Genomic DNA, 12837 nt, shown 5'->3' with positions numbered 1-12837 from the left:
TTGACACGGTATTTTGTAAATTCCCGCCTTCCGCAGAAACAGATCATCCTTCACCGAACCCAGCAAATCTGAAGTCTTAGAAATTTCAGAATTTTGGGGTGACTTCATATAATTTGCTCATTGATATTTACGTCCTTACTTTCGAGCCATAGGCATTTAGTAGGTTATATTCTGTGGCGAGGCGTCAACATTGTAAACTGAAATAAATGAAGTTTCTAAAGGACAAGGCTACACATTGTGTGCGATTTTTGTCGCTTCTATTAATTTAAATCATTTGGGGATTCCAACTCGTTCGATATTTATTTGTCACTTAGTGAGTTTAAGATACTTTGCAAGAATTGTTTTTCATTCTGGAAGGTATTTAGTTTTTCTCATTTTTAGGTATGTGTTTAGCAATTCCTACGAATGTGGAAGACTTGAAGAAGGGTCCTCAACTGAATACGGAATACGAAGTTCACATTGGTCGCTGTTATTCGGCTTCGCTAGTTCTAGTATTACTACGATATTTTTTTGTCCGTACTGGTACTACCGAAGGCGAAAAGACCGATATATGAAAAATATGTATCCCGTTCTTCAGTTGACCTTTGTAGGTCAACTGAAGAACGGTATAGTAGTGCTACTGGCATCCTGTACCTCAGCTGAACAACGGAGTTGCTATCCTGTTCTTCAGTTGACGAATATAGGTCAACTACAGTATGGGATAAAAATCTTACGTATGTCGCTGTTCTTCACCTTCACTAGCACTAGAAACCTCTACGGCAGTTGACCTGTGTAGACCAACTCAAGTGCAGGATACAGATATTACATGTGTAGAGTTTGTCGCCTTCGCTAACATTAGTATCCTATTTTTCAGTTGACCATAGCTCAGCTGAAGTAGAGGATACAAATTTTACTGTTGTAGGTTTTTTCGCTGCAAACTGCTTTGCCGCAGTGGAAACACCGGTTCCCGTCAGATCACCGAAGTTAAGCGCAGTCGGACTGGATTAGCACTTGGGTGGGTGACTGCCCGCTCAGCCGAGCGTTGGCAAGCGGAGTGCACTGAGGCAAACTGAGGAGCTACTTGACTGAGAAGTAGCGGCTCCGGTCCAGTAAACCGACAAACGGCCGGGAGAGTAGTGTGTTGACCAAATGCCCCTCCATATCCGCATCCAGTGTCGCCTTTGGTCTCAGGGTGACACGGCGGCCGGTCGGTACCGTTGGGCCTTACTGGCCTGTCTGGACGGAGTTTAGTATAGTTTACTTTTAGGTTTTTCCACTGTCGCCAATACTACTATGATAATTTTCAGTTGACAATATTTCTATCTAAGGCGAAAGAAAGTTTTATGCTATACTTCAGTTGACCTATGTAGTTAAAGTGAAGTATGGGATACAAATTTTACGTATGTCGCTTTTTTTCGCGTTCGAGTAGTTCAACTGCAGTGCAGGATGCCAATGTTACGTAAGTCGGTTTTTTTCGTCTTCGCTAGCGTTAGTGTCCTATTCTTCAGTTGGCATCTCACACTTCAGTTGATCTATGTAAGTCATCTGAAGTATCAGATACAAATTTTACGCATGACGGTCTTTTCGCCTTCGCTAGTACTAGTATCAGCTGAAGAGTAGTACACTAGTAGTAGCGGAGACGGAAAAAGCAACACCTGTGAAATTTATATCCTGTACTTCTGTTGACCCACGTAGATCAATTGAAGTTCGGTATACAGCTCATGTACGTCAACCAAGGTGTTTAGTGGTAACGTTAGTTTAGCCCCTTTACTCTTAAATCTGTGCAGTACATCATCTTCTGTAGCTTCTGACGTCATTAGTGCAAGCTGTAGGGTTGTATCCCATTCTTCAGTAATCCCGAGTTATGCACCCAGGCTCGCACATCATCGTGGCTTATCAAGTTTCATAATGGGACAAAGGTGTGTCACACAAATATGTCGATCCAAATATTGTGGCACTTTTGCAACCTCAATATGGAGACTTAGAAAAACGAGCAGCGAAAAGCAATACAGGCGTCTTGGACAGTTTTAACGTAAGTAGACTTGTAATTATACTATACATTTACCATGCGAGTCAATCAGTTACATTCACACACGCACAGGGGCGCTTTCAGCTGAAACCGCAAACAGTCTCTGAAACATCTTGGAAACAGATGTAAGACGTACTGTGACCTCTAAAAGTTTATAAAATTATCGTTGTAAATCATACAATGAAACAATGAATTCCTCAGGCCTAGATATTTCTTTGAATGCAGCTCTAGCAAATGAGAAAGAAGTTATCCTGCATGTTTTACTGTGAGCAGTGTGCGGTCAAATCCGCTAAGAGTGTTAGGTATGTAATCCATTCCCGACGTTCTAATTATCGTTCCTGCACTACTATTTCCACCTTATATTCAACAATTTTCCAGGCATGCCTCTTGACTTAACCAACGTATTTTGTAGTATCGTATGAAGTCACCATACTCGTTGTTCATTTCCACTGAAAACTGTTGGAAAATAAAGTGAAGTAATGTGTGTGACTTCAGAAATTTTACCATTCGTACCTTTAATTTCTTCAAATACATCATGTCTACAAATTTGGGAGAAAAGTGCTTCTTGATGTACAGAACTACTAATCCCGTCTGTCGATAATAGTAATTTTTTCTCTAAAATTGTTATCTAAACGTTGAAATTCTTTCCGCATGGAACTATAATGTCTACTGTATAGTTTCTTTTGTATGTATTGTATTTGTATTCATTTTAGTCTACCTCTGACATGAATAAAGAAAGACTATAATGTCCTTTCGTAGCATACCAGCAGTGCCCTTCCCTTATGCAAATTCATAATCCCTCTGTTTTGTCATGTCCATTAATTTTAAAGGATTATGACGAAAGATCACTAGAGTGCCTCTTTTTGTACGAACAGCCACTGGATCTGTGAAAGTTCTTCATACCTCTAGCAAATACTGAAGAGTAAACAGCGTCGACATTACGTTTCTCCGTACTGAGAGGGTTGCGCCAACCACAGAATGCCGTAGCACAGTGCCAAATAAAATGTTGCACCGTTCCGAATACTTCCGAGAAGAACCGAGGAAAGCCGAGTAACAGGATGGGAATCAGACCGTCCGCAGCCCACACGCGGTGAAGCTTAGCACGACGTGGCCGGCCCTTTTTTACAGTATCACGGCTAAGATAAAACATCTTCTATACAGTCTCTACAAGAGATACTTAAAACTGCGAAAGTTATAAAATTAGCTTTGAAAAGAAACTTTACAAAAATAAAGCATACAACTTGTTAACAATTTGACCATTGTTGACTGCAGAATTTGATGCTTGCAGAGTTCATGATGAATGTAACGAATCAGTGTGTAGCTCAATAAAGGGTAAGAAATAAAAATGGGATATAAAATTCAGAAGAAATTTCACGAAACGCTGAAGTTTGTAATGGGAATGGAAAACTATGCCACTGTTGACTTCGCAATCTTGGAGACGCCGTAACAACTGTGGGCAGCTACGCTAGAAGTTGGAAACACCTGTAGTATGAAAACTCAGTTTGACTACAACTGTAAGTACGACACACACACACACACACATACGCCATTCAACATATATATGTGTGGTAAGCGGGAAAATGGGTTAGTTTTCCTTGTTACCGCAAGAGACGACGCTAATACATTGATGAGTTTTAATGCTTATATGATTCGACAAATAACACTGATAGAGGAAACCTTTGGTAATTTTATGCTTATCATTAGGTGTCTCAAGCCTTCAAACAAGTGTTCGTGTATACCAGTACAACTATGCCATATCACACATTCTTATTCCTTATTAGTATATATTTAAGTCGGATAAAGCCGTAAACAATAAGACACCATGTTGAGAACTACCCCATGAGACGTACAGCAGTGAAGGTGACTAACCGAGAGTGTCGGATCGTCTCATTATCGATATCACTTTCTAGAAACACGCACAGGCAGCATTCTCGTTGGTCAGTTCCCTTAGCGAACGATCGACAATACGCCAACAGATTACCGTGTCTAGTCAGAATTGATGGGACACTTTCAATTGCATGAAAGGAAGCCCAATTAGCACGCAATTCTTACCATTCCTCTCACCTCCCCAAGGGTCTCCTTTCCGCCCGCCCTCCAACATCCATCACTCTCCCTTTTTAGTAATTTCCCACAATTTTTCAATTTCTCACTGTTTGCTGTCTTGGAATTTTCTAAATCCCCTTCAGCATTTAAATACCTGCAATCTTAAACATAATACTACTAATGTATTTTGAATTTCCTTACAATCGTTTTGAAGTTTTGCAGTTCACCATGTTGGATTTTTAAATTTCCCGCCAAAAACGACATCAGCGCAACGACTGTTGCGCCAAATACCGGCAGGAACTACTGTACCCTAATGAGTCGAAACATTACGACCAGAAGTCCAACTGCGTGTCAGTTCACCTTTTGAATGTAATAAAGCCGAGACAATTACCTAGAAGATTTCTGGATGTACGTATCGCCAGATGTCAATGCACAAGTCAATCAATTTCCGTAAACTGTGGGCCAGTGGACTGTGGCTGCGGAGATAATGCACAACAGTGATGGAGGTGTGTTCTTTCGGGTTATCAGGTGTGTTTTCTGACAAAGATAGATACGTGAGATCACTGCCACACTTCTGAAACTACTTTGTGTGATGACTGTTTTTAACACTGTGAGATATACTACAGCCAAGTGCCATTCCCATTGGCCAAGACAGTGAGAGTAGAGGGATGCAAGTGGTTCTCAGAAGCGTCCATGCAGTTCACAACAGTCAGGATGCCTACGACTATTACCATAAGTCCCATGTGAGGGCAAGTAATTGTCCTCCATAGTGTAATACTGACCGTTCCATCCGTCCAGGGCGTGGTGCATGTTTAGAGAAAGTTTTCAACAGGACGAGAACGTGTTCAGATACACTTAAGGACCTGGTGTAATAACAAACGTAATTCGTGGAACCAACCACACCTCATTTTTCTCGATGATCCTGTGCCCATTGTAACCGTAGACGGTGACATCGTTGGGTCAACAATACAACAGGAGTCATCTGTCGTTTGCTACGGGGCACATGGCCAACAGTTTGCGCTGAATTATTTGCTTTGAACAGTTATGTCTGCTCTAGTATTGTATTCTGCCATCCGATATGTCACGGTTTAAGAACCACTTTGCGCGTTACGTAGCTGTACCATCTTATTTTTATTGAACACAATCGATTTTGGTACAGTATCAGACTACCTTTGTGTCTCAAACAGCATGGTTGAACTCTTTCTCGCTACCCGAATATGGACTGATTCTGGACCGAAATCTATTGTCTTCAGCGGAAACAAGATAGTACGCTGTGTATTGCGCGTTGCTACTTATAACCTTCCTGAAGCTAGGTAGTGGAAGTTGAAGACCACAGCCGTATTTTGAAGTACTTATTATTTCGACGACTAGTTTCGACGCTATATTTTGGTCATCTTCTGGTCTTACTATTAACCAAATAAGAATTTCTAGGAGTTGGTTCATGCATCTTGGGATCCTCATGAGCACAATATGACGTGGATCGCTATTCACCAGGAGTGCGTATTCCGAACGTGTAGTCACCAATGTGACAGTAATCATCAATCATCGTTCACCTCCGTTATCTACAGCCTCTGCTGCACCAGAGTTGCCTGGGCACCAGTTCTTCATAGACACGTTACCATTCACGGTATACTTTAACAACGGCGGCACGCGTACAATTTATTATATTAAGCATTTCCGAAATACTTCCACCCTTGGACAGATAGCAATGATCATGCTCTTTTGGACGTCAGGTAAACCATTCCGCTCTAGCAATATGACAACGATTGCCCTGGGTTCCGCGTGCCCCTGCTGCGTGTTACCTACCATACACAGCTAGTGCTGCCGCCTGCCGTCTCTGAGTGCTTACTGCACCTTGACGTTAAAAAAAGGCATTGGTCACTTTAACGCGGATGTACATGTGCAGTGTAAGTCTTAATTAACTCACGATCACCTAAAACTTGCACCGCAGATATTGTGGAAATGGAAAGTGCTACTGATTTGTGGTTTCCACAGAATGGGTTGGTAGGCATGAGTTCGTATTGTTAGTCAATAAACATTGGAAAACTACGTGTAATCCCACCACAGACAATGTAAAGCAGCCCCAAGAAGGTGAGGCTCAGAAAAGCCCGTAATAAAACCCCAGCGTGACACAGCGGGATAACTAAAAACAGTTATAAATAAAATACCTCTAAAGATCGTGTTAAAAAGCGACAAATAACCGTGGCTGGATGACGACTTAGACGTTTACAAATTAAGAGTAGTGTCAATGGTGTCTGTTGCACGGTTCTGGTGCGAGTCGTGACCCAGCCGCTCAGTGACACATTAAGATCTCATACTAAGGATTTTGGGAAGAATTCCGGACACCATACAAAATCTTAAGACCAGAAAAACACTCACCTCGTTATCAGTTAAAATAGAGGCAAAATCTTATGGGAGACCCAGTTCAACCCTCAGGTCGTCTTATAAAGCGCACTCAGTTAAAATATGTCGAATTGACAGGTGTGTCCTGCATCTCTGACATACTGGGGACTCCTCCCGACGCAAGAGGAAGACATGCGTCAATGGACAATGTCCCACTCTGAGCCCAGTAAGGGCCACTTCTTCACAGCGTTGCGATCGGACGGAGGTCATTCATGGCCACACTGAAGTCTTAATGGGACGCAGTTTATTGTTCCTCACTTCCAGCTACTGAGACTCCCACCAAAATATGGTCTTCGTGGTCACAAATGAAGTGACAGCTCCCAGAGGAACTGAACAGCGAGCAGGAGGAGGAAGGGAGTAAGCCTCCTTGGCAGCAGCAGCAGCGAGTTCGTTTCCCTTGATGCCTATGTGCCCTGGAACCCAGCTAAAAGGGATTTCCTTATTTTGCCTGTGCAAGAGAAGGATATCGTCCTTTACCTGTTGAACCATCCGATCTGCTGGGCACATCTGTCGAAGAACTTGATCACCTGTTACCTCGCAGTAGTAGTGTAACACGTAGACAAAGTAACAGAAAAAACAAGTGACGACAGAGGAGAGGAGATTTAATGATCTTGCTTCTATTGCAATTGATCTGCACGTTAGCTACAGGGATGTCACACACTGAAGTAGTATGGTTCATGCAAGTGTCCTACACATTCTCCATCGACATGTAATCAATCCTTAACACACCTTCTGCGACAACAGCTCCATGGAAACGATTACGAGAACCGTGTTAAAATTTGTCCAAGGGTATTAAGACAGGATACTCCAGATGAATTATGTAACCTGTATAGTGATGAGGCCACGTTTACTAGTCCTGGCCAGGTAAACCGCCGAAAGAAGCCCTTTTGGCATGGTAAAAATCCCCGTTGGTTTCATCCCGTCGAATGTCAGTGTCCATGGAGAGTATACCTGGGGTGTAGGATAGTGAACCATCAGCTCATAGGTCCCTTTTTCATAGACGAAACACTGAACGTGTAAAAGTATCGCAGCCTCCTAACAATTCATCTTCTGAGGATGCTGGAAGACATTCAGCTGCAGACTAGGAGCAACCTATTCTACCAACATGATGGGTATCCAGCTAATAGTGCTAGAAGTATTACAACATGTAATCACGAGTTCATTCCATGTCGTTGGATTGGACGCAGAGGACCAGCATCTTGGCTGTCCCATTCAAGCTGTAAGTCGCTTTTTGACATGCTAACAACATCATATTATATGGAACGGTCTATTACTCAGGCTGCTTTGACAACTCCGCTGAAAAGCTAGGACATGTGCAGCAGTTGTTCCTTTACATAATGGAAATGTGTCTTTCCGCTGACAGCGGTCATTTTGAACACAGCGTGTGACGGTCAATTGTTTCGTTATTGGTCAGAATCAAGATAACAAGTGTTTGCACTTGGGTCGTTCTTTAGTGTGTGCAACTACAGGCATTGTACAAGCGTTGGTGAGGGAAATTTTCAAAATACGTTGTTTCTTAATCGACCCGTACTAGTATCCTGCAACAAACACCACTCCCATTCTAATTTGACCTTCTTTTAGTTTGTTAATTCCAATAGGCATCGTTCCTTCTAAAAATGTATATGTTTCCACAAATGTAGCCTTTCTAAGTACTATAACAACCTTTAGGCTAGGTAACAACGCGAGCCCCTAACTACATATCCATCATGTGAGAACTGTACATCAGAAGTAATATCTATTTCTGAAATATATGCGGTGTAAATTAACCAGTTTACCCTTGTTGGCCGCATCGTACTTCGGCTGGCAATCGTTTTTTTAATGATGAATGATGATGAAAAAGTTTGCTATCAATTTATAATTGTCTCTGTACATAGAGGTGTACAGATGCATGCATAAAAAATGTATGCAATGCCAGTATGTATGTACAAAATGAACTTGTTTCTATTATTTTGCTGTATGTCGAACCTGAAGGCATGCTTTAGAATATCTAATTGTGTTAAAAATTCCTCGATCCATTACATTCCAACAGAAGTAGAGATTTCATGGGTTTCTCTGGTTCACCTAACACTGGATGTGAGATTTTAAAATCAGAGCTAAACATACCAAAACCTTCGTCCTTCCATTTCAATTCATTATAACGCCTTAATTTTTGATCCATCCGCTCAGATAGCTACTTTATTATTAGTAGAGTTAGTTAACAGCTCACAATCTCATTAATCTTCACCAGAAAGCTACTACACTCCACAGGTAAAAGTACCACATCTCTCTACAGCATTTAAATGATACTATCATTGTGAGTCTTGAAGCGTCTCAGAAGATGTAAGAGTTGCATGCAGCTAAGTGTATGAAATGTGAGGAGCTTGTGACTGTCTCTGTTGCTCCTTAAGACTGCCTGATGTTATGCATCCAGGTTAATCAAACTACTACGGTTTTTCGCACTCGAGTAACTCTTGCAACACGAACTGTCTTAGAACTATGCACTTAATCGGATATCCTTTTGCGAGGCTTATCGCAACAATTTATCGTAGGAGTTTGCTGTTGTATCACTACAAAAGCTCTCCGGCAATGCCGAGTGGTGTAGCAACCCCATATCGTAAACCGCGCGCAAAATATCATTACATTTACACCGTCATGGACTAGTTGATAAACAGCAAGAATTGCCGAACATAGCGGTAACAACGTCTGCAGCCCACTCACACGCAACATGTTGAAAGATGTTAACACTACTCAAAAAGATACCACTTTCTAAGTTAGCCTATATCAAACTGAGATTTTGATCTTTCTTCATACTGAATTGCATCGGAATCACTTCCACGATAGAGGCGTGAATACCTAACAGACATATTACAGAACGTACGTACAGCCACCTAGGCTGCATAAAATTGTGGTCAAATTGACCATCGTTTCTACATCTACATCTACATCCGTACTCCGCAAGCCACCTGACGGTGTGTGGCGGAGGGTACCCTGAGTACCTCTATCGGTTCTCCCTTCTATTCCAGTCTCGTATTGTACGTGGAAAGAAGGACTGTCGGTATGCTTCTGTGTGGGCTCTAATCTCTCTGATTTTATCCTCATGGTCTCTTCGCGAGATATACGTAGGAGGGAGCAATATACTGCTTGACTCTTCGGTGAAGGTATGTTCTCGAAACTTCAACAAAAGCCCGTACCGAGCTACTGAGCGTCTCTCCTGCAGAGTCTTCCACTGGAGTTTATCTATCATCTCCGTAACGCTTTCGCAATTACTAAATGATCCTGTAACGAAGCGCGCTGCTCTCCGTTGGATCTTCTCTATCTCTTCTATCAACCCTACCTGGTGCGGATCCCACACTGCTGAGCAGTATTCAAGCATTGGGCGAACAAGCGTACTGTAACCTACTTCCTTTGTTGTCGGATTGCATTTCCTTAGGATTCTTCCAATGAATCTCAGTCTGGCATCTGCTTTACCGACGATCAACTTTATATGATCATTCCATTTTAAATCACTCCTAATGCGTACTCCCAGATAATTTATGGAATTAACTGCTTCCAGTTGCTGACCTGCTATTTTGTAGCTAAATGATAAGGGACCTATCTTTCTATGTATTCGCATCACATTACACTTCGCTACATTGAGATTCAATTGCCATTCCGTGCACCATGCGTCAATTCGCTGCAGATCCTCCTGCATTTCAGTACAACTTTCCATTGTTGCAACCTCTCGATACACCACAGCATCATCTGCAAAAAGCCTCAGTGAACTTCCGATGTCCCCCTGTGGGTTCGGGGGTAAGAATAGGCCCACGGTATTCCTGCCTGTCGTAAGAGGCGACTAAAAGGAGTCTCAAACGTTTCGGCCTTATGTGATGGTCCCCTACCGGGTTTGATCTCCATCTTCTAAATTCTTCCGAAGAGCGAGCTGATTGGGGAAGGGCGCCTTACAAGGTGCAATGTGTCCATCGCTCATTATCATCTCTAGCTTGGTTGGTCGTCGTCGCATAGCTGTCCCGCCCACTCACCATCTCTAGGGCGTGGCTTTGTTCTTGGGTGCGGTTTTTGCAGTCTGCTCTGCTGTGTCGCTTTATGCGCCAATGACGATCATGGACTACATTTCACCTGAAATCCAGCACGGTAGCCAGTCCGTTGTGGTGGGGCCGCCATGTACCCTGTCGGTTGTAGCCCCCTGACAACACAGGGATCGCTCTACTGATGCCTGCGCCGTTAACTCCCCGCGTATGCCAAGGAGTAGATGCCTGTCTCCTTGGGGCATCGGGACTCCCGGCAATGGCCATCCCGCCAGGTGGTCGTTGCTGAGGCTGGGTGGCGCCCGTGGGGAGGGCCCTTGGTCGGAGTAGGTGGCATCAGGGCGGATGACCCGCGATGAAGCGTGGTACATCATCTCTTGCTGGCGGCCAGCCGCCAGCAGTCTCTAAGCGTTCTCGGCCTCAATATAACGCTCAGGCATATGATCCACAATCGTTCCCCTCCCTGGCCACACCATGGGAGGAACGAAAGGCTACGGTTGGCAGCGAACCTTATTCACCTCGCTATTTAGTCTGTACACGAGTCGATGGGGAATCGTTTATGGCGACCAAGCCTCAGTTTTTTGTCGAGCACTTGGAGGACAAGTTTGGGGAGGTGGAGGGCTTGTCCAAAATGCGCTCTGGGGCAGTATTGATCAAAACGGCATCCTCTGCACAGTCACGGCGGTTACTCGCTTGTGACAAGTTGGGGGATGTTTCCGTCACGATCACACCCCATAAGAGTCTCAACATGGTCCAGGGCATTATATTCCATAGGGACCTACTCTTGCAGTCAGACGACGAGCTACGCGCCAATTTAGAACGGCGGGGTGTTCACTTCGTCCGGCGCGTCCATCGGGGTCCGAGGGATAATCAGGTAGCCACCGGTGCCTTCATCTTGGCCTTCGAGGGTGACGTCCTACCCGAAAAGGTCAAGGTGATGGTCTACCGATGTGATGTGAAGCCCTATATCCCTCCCCCAGCATGACATGCAGAGATTGTGGACGCCCTTCACATCCTAATACTGCATGTGCGCCGCCTCCCATCTGTGTGAACTGCGGCGAACACCATTCCCCTTGCTCGCCAGACTGCAAGGTTCTACTGAAAGAACGAAGGATCATGGAATATAAGACCCTGGACCGCATGACCTATACTGAGGCTAAGCGGAAATACGAGAGGCTACATCCTGTGGCTCTGACCAGCTCCTATGCCACCGCTGCCAAAACAGTAGTTTTGTCATCTGCTGCACCGATTCCACTGAACACTCTGAGCCGGAATACTACACCTGCCCCCTTGATGGTGGGGGGCACTTCCCCATCTGTTGCTCCTGCACCACCTACCTCAGGAGCAACGACCCCCCAACCATCGGGGACACAAGTCCCCAACTCTAAGCCGGAGAAGCGTCCGACTTCTTCGGCGACTCTCTCTCGCAAGGGATCCCTCGGGTCCCTCCCTTCCCAGGTTTCCACCTCTGGGAAGGGTGACGTCAGCCAATGGCTGAAAACCAGGCCAGCGGCTGGTCGCAGGGCTTCCCGCTCCTCCTCCGTCCCGGTGACTGACTCGGTGGAGCCCTCCCAGCCAGTAAAGCCCAAGGAGCAGAGAGAGAAGACGAAGAAGAAGAAGGCCTCTAAGGCCAAGGAACGCGCGGTGGCATCCGCCCCACCGCTCCATACAGGCTCTGCGTCTGAGGATGAGGTGGAGATCATGGCGTCCGCTGAGGACCTGGATCTCGCCATACCCTCAGACGCCAAGGACGCCGATTGTACTGGTCCTCGATCGGTGACAGCAGGTGACCCAGTGACGTGATCTGCCTCCTCGGTCCCTTCACGCCTATTTCGCCCATGGACAATGTGATTCTCCAGTGGAACTGCAGCGGTTTTTTCCACCACCTTGCTGAGCTCCGCCAACTCGTCAGCAGTCACCCTTTCTTCTGCATTGCCCTCCAGGAAACGTGGTTCCTGGCAATGCGGACCCCTGCCCTACGAGGGTATCGGGGTTATTATAAGAACCGGGCAGCTTATGAGAGGGTGTCTGGTGGAGTCTGCGTCTACGTCCTTAACTCTATCTACAGCGAGTGTGTGCCTCTTCATACACCCTTAGAGGCTGTCGCTGTAAGGATGTGGACGCCTCAGCCTATTACTGTCTGCAGTTTGTACCTTCCGCCGGATGGTGATGTCTCTCGTCATGTGTTGGCTGCATTGATAGGACAACTGCCGCCTCCCTTTGTGTTGCTGGGCGACTTTAACGCCCATAACCCCTTGTGGGGTAGCGCCGCGATTACTGGCCGGGGCGGAGATGTCGAGACTCTTCTGTCACAGCTTGACCTCTGCCTTTTAAACACGGGAGAGGCGACCCACTTTAGTGCGGTCCATGGCTCGTTTT

Source organism: Schistocerca gregaria, chromosome 3, assembly GCF_023897955.1.
Source record: "Schistocerca gregaria isolate iqSchGreg1 chromosome 3, iqSchGreg1.2, whole genome shotgun sequence".
Taxonomy (NCBI): Eukaryota; Metazoa; Arthropoda; class Insecta; order Orthoptera; family Acrididae; genus Schistocerca; species Schistocerca gregaria.
The sequence above is the reverse complement of the archived record's forward strand: the minus strand, read 5'-3'. Positions refer to the sequence as shown.